Genomic DNA, 20,822 nt, shown 5'->3' with positions numbered 1-20,822 from the left:
ATGACTGTATGTGTTCTGAACAATAAATAAAAAAATAAAAAAACATAAAATGAAGCAGGACCTTTTCTAATGATTAGCGTAATACTAGGAATGGAAATGGGAATGGAACTTCACACCATTCTGCAACCTCATTCTTCTCGGGTGGTTGCTTACCATCAGGGCAGTATCGATATTCAGTAGTAAAAGTGGAGTTGGGTTGTAGTCTAACGCTTATATGTAGTTAACTGTATGATTGTCGTAATTAAGATAGACATAAATATTCATAGAAAATCCGTGATGGCGTCCAAAAATCTGCTTAAATAAAAACAAATCTGTGTATGACATTATGGCCACACGCAAGCACTCCCTGGTTTAATAAAAACTGTCTATAAACGGACGATGTAGGCCGACGGATATAGACCGAACGAGGGGCGAACACATGCCGACCACATACGTACACTCTAATTCCATGTTTTATTGTGTACCACAAGAGATTACGATGCGAGCAACTACGAATTAATTCCGAAAAAAATCCAAGGAAAAAGCCGTGCATTTTGAGTCATTTTTCACCCTCGTAAGATTTTTTACCGACACAGCTAAACACCTGATTATTATGTGTGGCACTGGTATGTCATCGTCCGTAATTCTCGTATTTTATGTACTCGCTCAGACAGACTCGGAGAGGAAGAGCTTCACTCATTTTCTATCGACCTTCTGCAAGTGAAATATATGTGTACCTACAGACGCAAGAGTAAAGCGTCGAAAGAGCTCGGAGCACTCTACATTGACTTTACCTACCTAATACCTTTAAAATAGGTACTTAAAATAACACACTGTAGTTCAGTGCAGTGTTTGTTAGAATAAAATTTCCTTATGAGTTAAATTGTCCTTTAGATAGAATCTTCAAAAATGATTATGAATTGGTCCATTATTTGTCTAACTCAGTGGTTCCTAACCTTTCAGTCCGGTCACCCCTATGACTAACTAGGGAACCTGATTTTACCCCTCCTCCATAAAAAAATAAAACGTGTACGTTTGTTGTATTGTTATATTAGGTTAGCTTATTGCCCCCGTAAAATATCAGTTTTACCCCCACGGGTAATTACCCCCAGGTTAGGAACCACTGGTCACTCTTAACTGATCCTGCAAGCGATGAAAGATGAACTGTGTTCACATCGCAGTGCAGGTGCATTTCTAATCAACAAACAGAACACCATTTATGAGCAAGAGAAATTTATCAGTCAAACCAGACGCGTCCGTCATTAAGTTACCAATCTGTAAGATAACCTGCAGGTCACGGAAAAAGAGCCCTTTATGCAGGTTATCCTGTATTTTATGTACAGTCGCCAGCGTGGACAATGTGCTCAAAAATATCTGAACATGCACTTTAACGTCTTGATAATAGAGGCTTTGTTCAGATATTTGTGAACACCTCGGCCGCTCCCATATATCTGATGGCGACTGTTACGCCCACGAGATCGCCCACAGACCAGAACGTGAATAGAGTGCTAAATGCACTTTCAACAAACTCATTACCCTTTTATAAGCACTACGAATTTTACTGCATAGTTTTTATAGCTTTCATAACGAAGAGGGAGGCAAATTACATTGTACCTATGTTTTACTTTCTTACATAATATTCTGAGAGTAGGTTGACGCCATACGCAGCTTACTACGTCTGTTTGTATGAGAATGGAGGGACACATCAGAATGTGAAGTATTCTGCGCCCGGCTTCAACCAGACACACAATCGCTAATATTTATATTTTTATTATCACGCACATTTTGTTTTCAATATCAGAGTAGGTATCGTGTGCGCCACTCGTTTATTATGCTTTTATTTATTACGACTCTCCATAATATTTAGAAAATTTTAACTAAATCACTCACACAGTGATGATGATGATGATGATGATGATGGTGAGAGCTAGTTGTTGCTAATAACTATTCCAAATGCGTGAAACTCTCTGAGAATAACGTGCCTATGAGTACTCTGTAGCACAAACTTATGAACTCGGCACTAAAAAACAATAAAAATCACAATTTGTCATAAACTATAAATAGGAAACGATTGTCCCGCAGACGGCTGACCCAAATCTGATGTATCCTCGTGGGACAATGAACTAAGCTCGGAATGAACAAGATTGGATCGAGCACTGAGGCCAGGCGCCATCAGATATATCGGAGCGGCCAAGGTGTTCACAATATTCACATCAGCCTCTATTGTTAAAACGTTAAAGTACATGTACAGATATTTTGACCACCTTGGCCGCTCCGATATATATGTGATGGCGGCTGTGGCATACCACACAGTTAACTGACAACTTGTACACCTTATTACATAGAGATAAGATTCATCGATAGTCTGTCAGTGATGCTGTTAGTACGGCGTTCGGCTTTATTGGGTGAGATTGGCGCAATGAAGGGAATCTGAGTCAGTATTAGGACAAACATCCTCGTACCTACCTCAACGTGGTACAGTCAGAATAAACATACAACTAGTAATAAAACTTCAAACAAATATAAATGAGCGGTCGGCGGGCAGTAAACAAGGGACGATGACGCCGTGTCTGAATATTATTCTCATTATCCGAGATAGTTAGAGGCCCGGAGAGGGACATATAGGATAGTTTTTATCAATATTATGTAATATATTTAATATATCTTTTTTACTTTTACTTTTTTTTTTTAATATCATAATTCCACGCAAAGAAAGTCGCGGGCAGAAGCTATTTTCTAATATAAACGGGCGGGCTGTCGTGTCGTTACGCAATCAAATGTAAATGTACCGAGAATTATAGTTCCGGGAAAAAGAAGATTCCGATAAATTGAGAACCTCCTGCTTTTTTAAGGACAAGGTGGCCAAATAAGAGGTATATACTTTATTTTTGAAATTTTATTCTATAAAACATGAAAAATATTAAGTATTGCTTGTTAAATATAATATGTAGGGTCAGCAATTACACATGGAAAATTATGTCAGACAAATGTCCACCTCTAGCAGCATGGCAGATGCGAACCCTTTTCATCGCGTTTTTCATCACTTTTTCATACATTTCTGACGTTATCTCAGCGACAGTGTTTCGAATATTTTGTTTTAATTGCTGAAGTTTCGTTGGCCTATTAGCATAGACACGTCCCTTTAGATAGCCCCACAGAAAAAAGTCAGGAGCTGTTAAATCAGGCGATCTTGGGGGCCAGTCAATGTCACCGTTTCTCGAAATTAATCGACCGGGAAACGTTATTTTTAATGTTTTAATGATTAAAACACGTTGTTCCGTCGTAAAACGCTCCATAATAAATTTGCCGTATCTACACAAACTAATTTTCATGCAATAACTGTCATATTTACCGCCAAAATAAAATGGCGGCAAAAAAAAGTTGTATACCTCTAAGTCGGCCACCCTATACCTACTCGTAAGTAGGTTAAAAAGACACATCAGTGTAACCGCGTCCGCGACCACGACCAGTGTAACCCGCGTCGAAACGTCGGAAATAAAGGTAAAATAACCCTCCTTTTGTGTTGCCGTAGTCGAGTAAAAATTGACTCCTTATCCTGTGGTGGTATAATATACATTCTACAAGCCATGGAGAATCTTTATAATGAAAGAGACGACGAATAAACTGCTTAGATATGAGAGCGTCAGTTATCACACAAATAAATATTACGATATAATAATGGACTATAATGGGTGCCTCATAAATTCAGACAAATGTGACATTTTAAATTATTCTTTTATCGAGTAAATAGTATATCTTTATTTAAAAACATATTACTCAATATTTCTTTCTCTCGATAGGTAGTTTGAATTTAATCCTTAGGTATCGGAATAGTTTGTCAGCTTTCCTTCAATATAACGTATGTATTTATAATCCCACATGCTAAACAACTCACACCAAGTTTACGCTAGAATTTACTAGTTATTTCCATTGAAATGCAATTCACATAAGGATGTTTAGCCGAGTGCTTCCATCATCGAAGCCATCACGGCAGTCGTAACTTAGATGGTCCGCGAACGCGCGGGTGGTCGCTATAAACGTTCTAAATTTGTCTATGATTGGTGTTTATGGCAATATAGTGATGTGCCCCGGGAATGGCATTACAGGGAATTTTGGGCAAGAATTGGATTGGAAGGATATTCAACGAATGTTGAACCGTGATTCGTGTCTATTATGAATAATTTGTTGTTGAATGTGCCGCTAAAATTAAATACAAACTTTATTAAAGGTAGTTAAGTGTAACGTACTGTCATAGTTAATAAGTACAGTCAGCTGCAGAGATAGTTGTTCTCCCCTGCAAACAAATTTTTTAAATATCTTTGCAATTTTCGTTATCTCTGTATCAGTAAACTAGGTAAAGATTCGGTATGTATGAACATTAAAAAGCAATGTTTCTCAGTGGTAAACATAACATAAAGAAACATGTTCCTCGTCCGATACAGAAACAGCGCAACACTAATCGAAAATCAGAGTTTATAGAATAGAGTAGCTCGTGTTTATGCTCGGCACGAGATTTGTATTTATAATGACACATCCGGCGGCTTCAGCTAATCGCCCGTGGCATTGGCTGTTGATGTTGATACCGACGCGTGGGAACTCGCGGATGGCACTGCCATACTATAACACATAACATTTCTTTCGTTCATGATAATAATATTTTGCAAACGCACATTAGACTTTGACATCCGTACTAATAAAATGCGAAAATACCTAACTACGTCTGTTAGCTCTTGAAGCTTGCAGGCTGTTTGTTACCAGTGTTACCGCTAAATAAATTTCCATGAAATTTGGTATGTAGTGTAGGTAGATTTTAAGCCACAGGAAGGGACATATACTGGATCAACCAAATCTTGTCAGTAGTAAAAGGCGGCAAATTTGAAAAATCGCGGGTTAGCAACACTGTGTTCGAATAATTCCAAAATCGCGTGTCATCTGTGTGTTATCTGTGGAATGTGGATCGTGAATGACAGCCATCATCTTATTGTTTACATTCTGAATCGTTTCTATTTCAAGAGAAATTTCTGCTGTCACCATTAAATACCAAGATTATGCATGACCTCAAGCAAAGCTAAGGTGCCTACAATGTACAATCATTCTCGTTGACGGTAAATATTACTAAAATTTGAGGTTATGATAATTCATTCGAACTGACGTATGAAGGGCGGAAAAATAAACACGTTATGGTTCGATGTACATTGCTGCTTTTCTTAGCGCAATTCTGCCTGAATTCTGCTCATTGGGTGTTACATGGTGTTACCCTACTTTAATTTGCAGTACATTGCTACTGACAAGATTTGCTTGACGCACTATAGTTTTTATCACGGATATAAATTATTATTTATATCTTTCGCCGCACACAAAGTCGCGGCCGCAGACGCGCAGTACGCTACAAACGAAGCTAGTATTTAATATATTTTGCAAACGGTTTGCAATTTGCATTAAGTATTCAGTAGGTTTTCGGGTTTACCTACGAGTTGGTTTTTGATTGTGGACCGTTCTTCCTTGTGTGATCGAATAATGTCGTAGTATTAATTTTGGTTCAGGCGGAGTATGTCACTTTCTTAGGACGTCACATTCTGAGTTCGTCACTTTCTGACTTTGTCACTTTCTGAGATCGTCACATTCTGAGTTCGTCACTTTCTGACTTTGTCACTTTCTGAGATCGTCACATTCTGAGTACGACACTTTCTGAGGACGTCACTTTCTGAGTACGTCACTTTCTGAGGACGTCACTTTCTGAGTTCGTCACTTTCTGAGTTCGTCACTTTTTTAGCATAGGTACGATTTAACAGTATAATATACCTGCACGAAAGATGTATACTGCCAGCAACCAGATTAATAGCTGTTTGACATACGGTCGCTTTTATATCCTACATACCAATACCAATCTCTGTTTGCCTTACGCCTGACTCGTAGAGAATTCCATTTGGCAAAACGTCCTATGTTTCGTGCAATAAAGTGAAAATAGAGAAATAAGTAATAATAATAAACCAATCTAATTATGTTTCAATCAGAGTATTTAATTCAGAATAAGTACTTAGAAACTACAAGCACCAAAACATTTAGCCACAGATTGGAGTTAGGCCGGCAACAGCTTCGATTCAATACACATAAATGTTTCGCACAGTAGGAACCATGATTTTATCATTCGCCGCTGTGATTAGCTCTTGAAGGTATCACGGCAAGCTCGCTGACACCAGTAGAAGGTCATTCCAACATATTTACATTTAAACGGACTGCCGCTCCTTTCGTGACAACATATTCTTCAGCATCTTCTGTCATGTCTCCATAAACTCAAACGTCTTTTTTTCTGATGGTAGTGTAAATTTTGGATACCTATCTGCGTATAAAATCAGCATTGCAGTTTTGTTTCAGACAATATTTCTTCTCGTGTCATCTGTGGAGAATAGGCGTCAATGGATTTTTTCTTCAAAGCGTTGCCGAATTTCAGAAGATATGTTCAGCCATCAATCACTTCTGCGTATGGAGTGATCCATACTCTCATAGTTCTCATGTTCTTTATTTGTTTGTTTTCTTCCTATATGTATAGGTTACACGATGAATTTTTAAATTATTATTACATTATACTTTTAGCCTGACAATAAAATTCTAGCATGTCGCCGATTTGACATCGCTGATTTCTTTTCTATTTAAAATGCGAAACTACAAAAAGGTTATATATAAGTAGTCTGTCAAAGGACTCTCTCATTTCAAACATAGACAGAGATAATCATACTATCTTTGTCTTACTCTAGTACTAGCACCCAAAAGAAAAGGATGAGTACAGTTTGTATTGTTCTTATTTAATGACAAATTGGTTTGACCAACTATACTTACAGTCCGTTAACTCTCAGAATGAAATTCGTTTTTCGGGTAAAATCGGACGTAATCGCGTAATAGAAAATATATTTTTTAATGTTGATTCTAGCGAAAAAAAGTAGCATTTATTTTATAAGAAATCTCAAATAGATTATTTACGTAAAAGATATTTTTTTGCTGTGGGCTACCGTTTACGAGTTATTTACGAAAAACTAAAAAATAACAACCTTGGAATAAATTATACGTGACTTTCCCACTTTAATATATTTTAAAACATTCATCCTAGCGAAAAAGTGTACTGAATCTTTTTTGTAGGAAATTTTATATGGATTACTTATGTAGTAGAACATTTTTTGCTACGGGCCACCGTTCAAGAGTTATTTACGAAAAACTCTAAAAAGGGACCTTAACACCATAATAACATCATAATTTGACATAGTCGCCGGTCAAAGGAACCGAGGTGGAAAGTTCCCAAATTAGTAATCTGATAGCCCACTGTAACACTCTCCCACCTCTCTCCTCAACTAACCCTACTTTACCCTACCTAGCTAGACCTAGACTTGCCTAAAATACTAAAAATTCCAATAAGAAAATCTAAAATTCTAAAACCCTTTTAAAATACCGCAATCCGTAAATACCTTTATTAATAAATATAAAAGTAATGTAAATAATCTAAAAAGCTAATTAAATAAGTTAATATCTTGAATTGGATCAGTAAATTGGCCAAATGATCGTCTAGTGTTTATGTAGAACCCTTCGTGGTAACCGCTAATAGTAACCAAAATCCTTTTCGCATATAAGGAAAGAGTTATGAATCCTAATAATGTCAAATAATTATCAAACCGTAAATTATGTCAGAGCAAAACATATGTCCGAGATGTAGGAAAAATCATTACAAATTTTAGTAATGTTAAACTTAGTTTGACTAAGTCTGTAATATGATGTAACAAAAGTCAATAGTAAAATGTCATAATTAAGTATGTTCGAGAAATGTCATAGTAAAATTGTCAGTAAAGTATGTCAAAGTAAGTAAAGTCTGTCAAATGTAATAGTCAGTTAGTCAATGTCAGAATGAATTCTAATAAATGTCACAATTACAAACATTTTTGTTTTTGGGGTATAGATGTCGCTCCGCCTCCGCGACACCCGTGATCATCATCCAGTTGCAGGTCAGAATCCCCGCCCCAGTTCGGAAGGAACTATTTTGTGGTCCAGAAGGGACATCTTTTATAATGACTGGCCTACTTCACCATTTGACCAAGTCATTATTTTGTGACATTTTTCGTCAACATTGAGAGGACATCAAAGGGACAATTTAACATAACAAAATACTGGTAGTAGAGCAGCTGTATTTGATCCACTCTAAATCCCCAGAATACTGTAATTTTGTAGTAAACATATTTTAGTATACAATGAAATGATATTATCCAGACCGATGTTGTAGTCATTCTGAATCACACTTTCGGACCAAAATAAACTACGGTCTTGCATCTGCCTCGACCTAGCCCAGACAAACCACTCACTGATATATTTCAATAATAATATGACCTTGTATTTTTAAGGCCAAGTGTGAAAATTACAGATCTGTAGAAAACAGAATGAAATCGACATACAGACTGCCAAGGGACAGGCAAAATAAATATTTCTTTCATAAGCAAAGTGACTCTACAATACTACAGTATATTGTGGTTATTAACTTTAGTTTTTCCCACAATATATTTCTACCAGTAGTGTAGCAAAGGACCAAAATATATTTAAAGTCATAAGTAGATATGTCAAGTTTGTCAATAAGTCATAAATAAGTATATGTAATAAAATCCTAATAATCCCTAACCCCACACTACATCCTAGCTATTGCTATTTTGTATATGACCCATAAACCCCATAATTATAATTGTACTAAACAATTAAAATAGCCATATCAAATGTATCGACAGGGATCCTAGCTATCTATTGTGAATATCTAATGGCTTTGTTAAATTAAAATTATAAACCTAGATTAATCCTACAATTCCCTAAGCCAAACAAATATAAAACCTAGCCCTAACAGCTAAACTAACCAACTACTCTACCGATATATTTGCAAACTAGTATCCCGGGATACACATTTAATTTACTCGCGTAATTACTCGATGTGCAATGAATGAGTAATCTCTAGTCTACAGCTAACTAAGACGAGTGAGGAAGCTCGATTTAGTCTAGATCCTATTCCTCGTGTGCTGGCCAATATATCCACACAGGGGGTTGGGACAGCGGATATATAGCCGGAAAAGGGTAATATAAAAGTGAATATATAAGTATATAGATACGGGATATTAGGACTAGAACCTGGCTTTTTTAAGAAGTCTAGTTGACAACCCAAATCGTCCAGATTCCAGGGGTAAAACCTGTCTTAATAAACGCAGGAACTGCCAGGTCCCACCTGGTATTTATCAAAAATCCGCAATTAGTGAACTAGGGCTGTAGTTGACACCGTTTGGTTACCCGCCCTATCTCTCTAACCACCCAGCACTGTGCTGAATTGGAACTTTGTTCTGTCTACCCCATAATTTATATAAGGAAGCTATGAACTATTTCACAAAACTACTTTAAATTAATATATAAAGTCCTCCAACCAAGATCATTTCGGTGTTAAATATCACTAAAATAATCCAAGTCAAAACACTAAATATATTAAATACAATTAAATCACAAATTTAATAAATTGCACTGAAAACTAAACATGACTTTAAAACCTTTAGTACTATTGATTTGTAACCTAAACTTCACCAATATATTCACATACATTAGCGCTTGTCTGAGCACAAATCAATAAACAAATAAAATAATTTAAATTCACTATGAATGGCACTATGAACAACACAAACTTTATAATCTTATTAAGTCTATTGATCAATAGTTTAGACTTCACTTAGTACAATTTTAAATACTAGCGCTTGTCTAATCCACAAACCAATAAACAATAAAACCCTCAAAATTAACACAAATTAATTGAACTTCTCTAAAACAATCAAATAAAACCCCACTACAAGTTACGTTATATTATGCTCCAACCAAACTCTACCAGGATCATGAGATTCTAGCAAAGTCCAGACCAGGACACAACATAGGTAACCTAGATTAACCTAACCACCTACACTATTGAACCAGTTCCAACGGACTGCTGAAGGCCAAGAAGCTGCTTGTGCAATTCCTTATAAACATCCCTACCATGCCACGACGCTTCCCCGCTATTCCCAGTTCCTTTGCCCTCATTGGTATACCTCAAACCAATGCTGAACTTCATAATCGCATACAAATTTAACCCTATTTACTAATTAAAATAAGGTCCAACTTGACCTACTTAATGGGTGTGGTTTAAAACATTATTATGACGGCTGTGGGTTGACATCTCAGTTTCTTTTAGGGTTCGCATCTCAAAAGGCAAAAACGGAAACCCCATAGGACCACCCGTGCGTCCGTCTATCTGTCTGTCACAATCTACCTTCTCCGAAATTACTGGATTATTTAAATTCAAATTTAGCACTTGTGACTCAAAGTAGGACATGCATTGTAAACAAATGAATTTTAAATATGGATGCCGTTCTTGGGGAATAAATGAGAAAATCTAAAAATAAAGTTCTTCAAACTATATCGCATTGCATATGAAACAAAAGAGTTCATTGCAAGAATCTTAAATATATTCCTTTTTTTATAATTTTAGGATAAATAGCTTAGATATTTCACTCACGTTTAATATAAAAAAATAGATTGCCAAAAACCGCGCAATGTACGGAACCCCGGAACGCAAGCCCGACCCGCATATGGCCGTTCTATTCTAATCGTCTTTGTTTTTCTATATGAGCCATTTATTGTAGGGCTCCGCCCTTTCTTAATTCTTTATAATATGGTTCAGTTTTGCATAGAATATTTTAACCATAACAAACATATCTCATTCATTTTTATGATGACGTGCGAAGTGTTAGTCGAAATTTGAAACTAGTACTTGAGCTAAGAGAACCAATCTAATTTTTAGGCAATGTTTTATAATGCAAAACCTTTATGACATTGAAATAAAGTTCAAATTATTTTATAAACAAGTATCTTAATAAATTGGTTTACTATAAATCACCAGGCCCTTCAAAACTTTATCTAGAATTTCAGTCACTTCGGCTTATTTAAGATATGAGACGAAAAATAGCTGTTCCAATTACCGTGAGAATCAAGAATTAAATTTAGCCGATTTAAAAATAGAATAATACTATGTTTACATATAATGATAACATGGTAGATAGATTCTGGCATGTTACACCACGTAGTGAAGAATCTAAAAAAAATTTTTGGACATCGAGGTTTGTACCACCTTGTATAGAGTAGTTAATACCACCATAACTAGTAGGTAAGTAAATATTTAAATTCATTAAAATATGTGACTTTTAAGTACTTACTGTATATTTACAAATTAAATTTAAAATTATTGTTTTAATTTATTCTTTTATTTTAAAGTAAATTTGAATTAAAACTAGAGATAAAATAAAAACCACAAACTATAAAATATACTTACTTACCTACAAAAAAAATGTGACTGTTATTACCACTCTATATAATTTCAGCCAGAAGTAGTAAATGACGGTGTGACGTTCTGCTTTCAAATTCTGATTCTATTTTATATAGAATATGACAAAAAGTCAAATAGCAATATAGTCATCAACCAAATATTAAGCATAACGTCATTCAATTAGGGCTTATTTTACATTGAGACAATAGGTATCCCTAACTTTTTGCGGTAAGTTTAAAACTTTTTGTGAGTGAGTAAGAAAGCAGAATAGCAGTATCACCTTCGCGTGTTACCGCCGATACCCGATGTAAGTATCTTTCTGAAATCCGAAGGTCATTAGAGTTAACGGACTGTAGATAATATGTTGCGCTAGCTTCGACCCGCGACTTCATCTGCGTGGAAATAATGATGATGATGATGATTTATAAACAATAATTAGGTCCTTCGCGTCGTAGCGCAAAAACAATCAAATTTTCGTTCCCCTTTGAAACCCCTAAGTAATATTTAAAAAACACGAAAAAAAAAAGAAAGAAAAATGTTTATAGGGGTGTATCTTCTAAACCGAGCGCAAAAATATTAAAATGTTCATTCCTCTGTAAGAAACCCCTAATTAATATTTAAAAAAAAACAAAATAAAAACGTTATAATGCTGTATCTCCTAAACCGTGCGTCGTAGCGCAAAAATAATCAAATTTTCGTTCCCCTTTGAAACCTTAAAGTGATGTTTAAAAAACACGAAAAACAAAAAACAAAAAAGTAAGAAAAAGGTTTATGGGTTGTATCTCCTAAACCGTGCGTCGTAGTGAAAAAATAATAAAATGTTCATTCCTCTGTAAGAAATCCCTAATTAATATAAAAAAAAAAAAAACAAAAAAGAAATAAAAAAAAAAACAAAAAAAACTTTATAATGCTGTATCTCCTAAACCGTACGTCGTAGCGCAAAAATAATCAAATTTTCGTTCCCCAAGATTTGAGGCCCGGGGAAGGACATATACTTGGTCAACCAGATCTTGACAGTAGAAAAAGGCGGCAAATTTGAAAAATGTAGGCGCGAAGGGATATCGTCCCATAGAAAATTTGAATTTCGCGCCTTTTTTTACTGACAAGATTTGGTTGACCAGCTATAATTATTATCATCATATTTCCACGCAGATGAAGTCGCGGGTCGAAGCTAGCGCACCATATTATCAAATTATAGTTGGTTAAACCAATTTGTCATTAAATAAGAACAATACAAACTATACTCATCCTTTTCTTTTGGGTGCTAGTACATACTAGAGTAAGACAAAGATAGTATGATTATCTCTGTCTATGTTTGAAATGAGACAGTCCTCAAACTATATATAACCTTTTTGTAGTTTCGCATTTTAAATAGAAAAAAAATCAGCGTTGTCAAATCGGCGACATGCTAGATTTCTATTGTCAGGCTAAAAGTATAATGTAATAATAATTTAAAAATTCATCGTGTAACCTATATAGGAAGAAAACAAACAAATAAAGAACATGAGAACTATGAGAGTATGGATCACTCCATACGCAGAAGTGATTGATGGCTGAACATATATTCTGAAATTCGGCAACGCTTTGAAGAAAAAATCCATTGACGCCTATTCTCCACAGATGACACGAGAAGAAATATTGTCTGAAACAAAACTGCAATGCTGATTTTTATACGCAGATAGGTATCCAAAATTTACACTATCATCAGAAAAAAAAGACGTTTGAGTTTATGGAGACATGACAGAAGACGCGGTATGCTGAAGAATATGTTGTCACGAAAGGAGCGGCAGTCCGTTTAAATGTAAATATGTTGGAATTATGACCTTCTACTGGTGTCAGCGAGCTTGCCGTGATACCTTCACGAGCTAATCACAGCGGAGAATGATAAAATCATGGTTCCTTTCCTACTGTGCGATACATTTATGTGTATTGAATTGAAGCTGTTGCCGGCCTAACTCCAATTTGTGGCTAAATGTTTTGGTGCTTGTAGTTTCTAAGTACTTATTCTGAATTAAATACTCTGATTGAAACATAATTAGATTGTTTTTTATTATTATTTATTTCTCTATTTTCACTTTATTGCACGACACATAGGAAGTTTTGCCAAATGGAATTCTCTACGAGTCAGGCGTAAGGCAAACAGAGATTGGTATTGGTATGTAGGATATAAAAGCGACCGTATGTCAAACAGCTATTAATCTGGTTGCTGGCAGTATACATCTTTCGTGCAGGTATATTATACTGTTAAATCGTACCTATGCTAAAAAAGTGACGAACTCAGAAAGTGACGAACTCAGAAAGTGACGTCCTCAGAAAGTGGCGTTCTCAGAATGTGACGTACTCAGAAAGTGACGTCCTCAGAAAGTGTCGTACTCAGAATGTGACGATCTCAGAAAGTGACAAAATCAGAAAGTGACGAACTCAGAATGTGACGATCTCAGAAAGTGACAAAGTCAGAAAGTGACGAACTCAGAATGTGACGTCCTAAGAAAGTGACATACTCCGCCTGAACCTTAATTTTGGGCGCGTCGCACAACGGATGTTATTATAAACTGAGGTTCCGCGCATTCTACTTATGTTATTCTCCAACCATCCGCGGCACGGTAGCAATGATTCATTTTTATTTGAACACTTATTTTATTTACTTCGAGTCACTTGAACGCTCTATTAAACCGCTCTGGAGGGGCATGTTCTTCACCTATTTCACGTGCTTATGTAGTTATATGTTTATGGTGTGTAGATAATACAGTATTTAGATAAAGCGGCTCTAGACACGTGAACAAAGGACGTAGAAAGATGCCGATAACCTATGTCGCTGCGGGTCACGTTTATCGCTATCGTAAACTCTCTTTATATCGTACTTATCGTAATTCCTAGTATATATGAGTATGTGCTCAGTTCCTTTAAGATTAACAAGAAAATATCACATGGGTCGTTTTATTTCAAGTTGTATACCCTTTTTAAAAAATTTTGGATCTCTTATATTATTTCTACTCAGAATCACAAGCCCTTTCGATCCCAATAGGACAAAAAAAATATTAATAATTTTCATACATATACATTTTGCGATCCTTCCATTCCGTTACCAACATACCGAATGTTATTCTATAAGGATCGAAAGAGCTCATAATTCTCATAACATAAAAATGTCCAAATAAAAAAGTGTCTTGTCTTGTACAAAACTACAATTTCAATTCCCGTAGATACATACTTTTTACTAGTATTTAGGTATACTATTTCAACTCTCGTAAGTCGAAAACGTTTCGCGTCTACGGCTCGGTCGCACAAATGTCACAAGTAATTTACTGGCACCGTGGAAGCACGAACACAAGTAAACATGAGCCCTTCAATTTGCTCGACACACGCAAAACGACAACATACGAAACAAGAAGGGCGGGTACGGAGACCTTCGTGAGGAATGTCGAATGCTTTATCGAAGTGGAGCAAAAACTCGTCCGCTCATAGGGTTGCCATATGTACGTATTCCCCTGACATTATGTCAGGGTTTTTGGTCTCTCGTCACTCTCGTCAGGATTGGGAGCTGTCAGGGTTTTTTAGAAAGCTCAACTAACTGAACTAACCATCAGAAGCTAGCTTAATGTTAGGAGTTGACAACTTCTTATTTTAATGTTAGGAGTTAGGTAGAGCAAAGGAAAGGTGATGCTGTAACTACAGCGTGGCAAGTTAAAAGGCTACTAGTATAGCCCTCAAAGATGTTTGATTAAGCCATTTAATGGGCGCTTTTAAACGTTATCGTGGTAATGACTCAGTGAATGATTAAGGTAAATTGTTGAAAAAATGTTAGACTAGGAAATGTCAGGTTTTTTAGGGCGATGTCCGGACTTTTGTCTGCACGGTCCAATTTTTCATATATGACAACCCTGACCGCGCAAAACCGTGCAATATTCGAAGCGTTTGCGAGGTGAATTCTCAAGGAATCTGTGGATCCTTAACAACTGTGACTAGTCGAAGAAGTGTGAGTACCATCAATTAACAGTTGTGGAACAGATACAAACTTAACTCCTAGTAATAGTTCAGAATTTTTCATTTATGGACAAAGTTCAAAAAATTACTGACATAGTTAAATGTATCGAACCCCTTTATTGCCCATTTAACCACACACCCGTATTTTTTTAGAACAGGTAAGAAGGTTCTTAATAGTTAAAAAAGTACAGCATAGCAGGTTCTCATATGCCTACACTGTCTACCGAGTACAGTACCGTACCGACACAATACTGTGTTAATATTTGAACTGGCCATCAGTGGACCGTATCTCTTTGCAATAAAGTTTATAAACCTCAGTTAAATGTCGACGATAGCACATTCGTTTTTGCGACTAAGAAATTAATCCGTTGATCGAGTTGATTGATAGTTGATACTCGTGTGTTTAAACAAATATGGAGACCGGTGCCTTGTATGTCGCGATATCTCCGCGAACATCTACCCGTCTTCGGACGACCTGCCTTTGTCGTTTGTTGCGACGGTATAACGGCTTCTTTAGATAACATTGATGTTTGAATTAGCAGACCGCCAAAAAGTTTGCCCGGAAAAATGAAGGCCTATTAAGGCCACCCCACACTATCAGCGTCTTTTGAGCGTCGGATCAAGCTAGCGCCATGGAAAATAGCGTCGCTGCGCAGTTGCGCCAACATTCCGTCGAGCAGCAGATACGAGTATACATAATACATAGATGGATACGTAAATACATAAAAAACACCCATAGCTCAGGAACACATATCTGTGATAAACAAACACACACACATGTCATGTCCTTAGGTACCAGGATTCGAACTCCGTGCCTGCGTCACTTGACAAAGTATACCTAGCATTTTGTAACAAATTCCCATACTACAGACATGCGTGTCACATGATATATTGCGATAATCGAGATAAAACGGCGGTGTAAGAGTAATTGCAAGCAATTAACCGCATGACGTACGAGTAGGTACGCTGTCGTGTCGCAAACTGCAAGTGTTACAATTTCGGCGTTTAGACACTTTGGGATTAAGCACAAATAGCGACTACAGAGTTGAAAGAAAGACAGAGGTACAGATAGATAGCTCAACCTCTTGCATGTGTATGATAAAGGATCCTGACCGAATTTGTAAGTAGGTAGTCATCATCATTATGCAGTTTTTTTCTGCTCTGTACACAACCCATGATTTTTAACCTCTCACAAAACTGTGACTTCATAACCAATTTCTTACACACACATACCTACTGACTAATCGGGTAATCTAGTTTAACGTTGCGACAATAAAATATCTTACTTAGATACTAATATCAATTTGACTGTTCTAACAGTTTCGTCTCAGCGAACCTCTGCCTGTATTTTTACTCTGTGGCTGAGACTTACGGGTGTTAATCTGATTTCTTAAGAATGCCTTATTCGTCTAGCAAAGCCGTGAGAAATGTAAGCTGCGCCAAATGCAGATAATCTTGCCGAAACCGAAATAATTCCTGGCGTTGTCCCGGCTTTGGCAACAGTCTGAAATCCGCTCTGCAACCTTATTTCAAGGATTGGCACAGGAACAATTTTTTTAAGAAAGCGACTGTTAAATGCCACTTGACCTTCCAGTACAAAGGAGAAACTAAAGCATTGGGATTAGTCTGGTTGAACAAAGCGACTGCTAAATTACAAATTATATTTCGTAGGTACATACTTAAGTTAAAAAAAAACTCATTAATCGGTTACCGCCTGGCCACCGACGTTTTTCATTTTAAACCTGAGACTGAGAGCGACTCGAATTGTCTCCATGGCGCAATGGCGCAGAATAGAGATGTAGCCGCGCTCTGCATTTTCTATTGCATGTATAACGGGGTCAACGGGGAGGGCACTGGGCTATAACCGCGAAAATCGACGTTCGCATATTGCTGGCATCAGTCTCTGTAACTCTAATTACGCCATAATTGGAGTAAAAGAGAAAGATCCCCGCAATTTCGATCCTCCGAGGAATTGTTCGGATGAATCCCTGCCGCAACTCACAAGTCACACAACACCTCTGGTGTCCATGGGCGACGGTAATCGCTTACCATCAGGCGATCCGTCTGCTCGTTTGCCTCCTATCTCATAAAAAAATCTCGTTGTCAGTGTGTCAAATTTATTCAAAGAAAAGAAAAAACTAATAATTAACTTAATACCTACTTATCTACATTTCTACAATGCATTCTTGATAAATGAATGTTTCTAGTTCTCAACAGTGAGTGCATGCCACTGTTATCGCACTGTTATTGTTCTAGTGCAAGCAAATAATATATTTGCCGCCCATTTGGCGGCTTTAGGCGCATTAGTTATCTGATAGATAACAGATGCCAATAATATGGAAAAAAAAAGAATCCTTGGGTCTTCATATTTTTACCATGCGCTAGGCACTTTTTAAGTTTTTATACATTCAATAGGTAGTTAAAAATAAAATGTCCAATAAAGTTTTGTTTTTATTTTGTGAGGTATCATGAAGTCAGTGATACTGGTCGACCAGTAAGGCTAAGCTTAGTTCAAATAATCTCCAAATATAGAGATTGTAACTGAGATTGATTGTACAACTAACCTGTTGATTGAAAATAAACAGATTATTTTTTTTTTTTTTTAAGACCAAAAATAAAAATAAAAACACAATAACTGTGCCATCACTAACAAAATACCTAAGTTTCGAGAAACTATACAAAAATATATTTTAATTTTTAGAACCACTAACTTCTAAAGTAAGAGTGTATGAGACTCATTAATTACAAGAGTATTAAATTAAACACCTATGTCAAATATTGCACTACGTTCTTACGTCATTCCACATCTAAGCAACATGCCTCGACGTCAAATCTTATCACTTATCATATCAGACAGGCAGGTATAGGAAAAACACGAGAAGCTATTACTTTATTTACGGCAATTAACTAACGCTCTGCAAGCGACCGTAGTGATTAAATTCGCTATCTGGAAAAAACTATTTTGAAGAGACAGTAGATACTTAGATAGGTACACACTCCTTTCGCAGACAAAGTTGCTTTCGCATTTATAATATTAGTAGGGATTATTGTAACCACATATAACATGATAAAATGCTTCGATAAAATGTCACCAATTAATTAAATACGCCTGAACCGCAAAGGCTTACTATAAGCCGATCGGCGACGTGTCAAAACGTTGTGACATGAAAACAATATGTTTACGTCACCCGGCCCGGCGACACACCGCCGGTTCATTATGTCGCCGTGTTTAATCATCGTTAATCATTTTATTATTATTGTAGTTAATTAGTAGACAGTGGTGGTATTGCTGGCGTTCGAAATAAAAACGCATCTATTATGAAGGAGTTACGGTTCAGCACTCATTTAATGAAAATGTTAAACTGTTAAAAGTGGAGTGATAAAAAACGGGGGAAGTGCCTTGTCTAATCCAATACACTATAAAATATAAAGTTTGAGTTAGTACGCTCAAGCACGTCCCGCATAATATCCGTTTGTCGGGTTAATACTGAAAATTCATTTATTATTAGAAACAAGCAGTAGGTATACAACAAACAATAAAAAGCCTTAAAATAGAAATGGTTAACTTAATACTTATTTATGTTATTTAGATACTTATTGTTCTCATGTTTTGACCAAGATAGTTTTGCCTTTTCTCTTACCAATATTTTACTTTGCTGTTTTATGTATTATGTATTGTTACTATTGTTAGTACGTAAGTAATAAATACTTAAGTATTAAAAATTACGTGCAAGATATGATGTGTATAATGTTCAACTTTACCTGCCCGCTTAGTTAATAACTTAGTGGTCCTAGCCTAGGAGAATTAGACCTCAACGCGTTCCGTGCAAATATTTATCTACCTAATCAATTATGATTTGTTACAAATTCCTCACTGATATCAATTTATACTAATTAAAATAAATTTTAATTTGTTTTTACTATTAATTACAGTTTCAAATAAACAGATAGATACCTATTTTAAAGATACAAACTTATTAATAAATTAAAGATACCTATTTTAAAGATTCATTTATTCCACCAAATCAAAGAAAGTACCTATAGTGTGTCAAAGGACTGTCTCATTTCAAATATAGACAGAGAGAATCATACTATCTTTGTCTTACACTAATACTAGCAGCCAAAAAAGAAGGATGAGTATAGATTTTTTGGTCCTATTTACTGACAAATTAGTTTGACCAACTATATACTTACAATTCGCCCGTCGTTTTTAAAATTTTTTTTTTTTATAAAGTAACACCCACCTGTCAGCTACCTGAGCCTGCTTCGGAAACTACAGTAGGTACTTAAGTACACAATAACAACCCTTATTTCTTTGTAATAAGTCCTTATACATATCTTTGTAACTTTGTAAATACGAAATACCAAAACAAACTAACCAAGTATTATTTATACCCGGTTGCAATACTTAAAGTTTAGAAAATAGAAATACCTTATCTTATCAGTTACTATGACGGTCAGTCGAAGATCGCCTTTATCTTATCAGTGCTATTGTTTTGGCGAATGCATTAACGGATCCATTACCTCACTGCGATAGCCTCGACGTTGCGGACCTGACGCAACGGCCTAGGATTAATTACGCTCAATGCCTAGTTAATTGCTGTTTTAATTACTAATTAGCTTTTACCTAGATAGTTTTTAATCTAGATTAAACAAGTGAAGATAGTATTTAAAAAGTATAAGACTGCCAGTTGATTATTATCGTTTTTAGTTTTAATTATCGTGATACCTAGGATTAAAGTTTGTTTAGTTGTTGTTTTTTGACGAACGAAATATAATTTAAATATATGTGCCATAAATAAGTCTACCTACCTGCCATGTTTTTTAAAATATAATTAAATATTTATGTGGGTAGAATCACTTCGTTTCTTAAACTGACCACAGTTGCTTATTTATTTCTAACAAAATTAAGATAAAAAACGGTAGGTATAAAGTAATGTAATAAAATATCCAAGTCCATGATGTCTTTAATAATTAAATATCAATTTAAGAAACCTAACTTGATTAATTAATTAATCAACCTATTACCCAATCAAACTCATCAACCCTACCTAAGTAAATGTAAACAAACATTCACCGCAAAACTAAAAACTTACCAAAATATTATGAACACGCTCCGAACATCACTGCAATTCCACTCTGTACTGACACTACCGGTACCGAATTTAAAACTTAAAAGTAACGAGTAAATGTGCCGTACCGGTAAACTTGGATCGTGACTTCGGTAAGTGCGCGTGAGTGGCGTGCGGTCCGCGCGGCGCGTGAGATATGACTGCCGTGCCGTGCTCCCGGCTCCCGTGCCGTGCTGCCGTGCCGTGCCGGTCGGCGGGTCGCGGCCGCGGCGCTCGGTGGCTTATGAGTAGGGTTTGCAATCCGGATCTGGAATGTATGAAATTATCCGGATCTGGATCCGGATCCGCGGATCTTCCCATACATTTCGAATCCGTCGTGCAAACCCTACTTATGAGTGAGATGTAGTCGGTCTTCATTCGGGTAGTTTTGC

The 20,822-nt window shown here is 36.2% G+C and overlaps 1 protein-coding gene across 1 annotated transcript in view; it reads right to left on the bottom strand.

The window, feature by feature from the left end:
• LOC134654423 (GAS2-like protein 3) overlaps nucleotides 1-20,573 on the bottom strand; it is a 111,948-nt gene extending 91,375 nt beyond the window's left edge. Inside the window, exon 1 of the mRNA XM_063509864.1 lies at nucleotides 20,416-20,573. The gene's annotated coding sequence lies outside the window, so the exon portion shown is untranslated. The remainder of the gene's footprint in view (nucleotides 1-20,415) is intronic.
• Between the last annotated feature and the right edge of the window lie 249 nt (nucleotides 20,574-20,822).

Source organism: Cydia amplana, chromosome 15 (genome assembly GCF_948474715.1).
Source record: "Cydia amplana chromosome 15, ilCydAmpl1.1, whole genome shotgun sequence".
NCBI classification, from domain to species: Eukaryota; Metazoa; Arthropoda; class Insecta; order Lepidoptera; family Tortricidae; genus Cydia; species Cydia amplana.
This window is presented reverse-complemented; position numbering and strand designations above follow the sequence as displayed.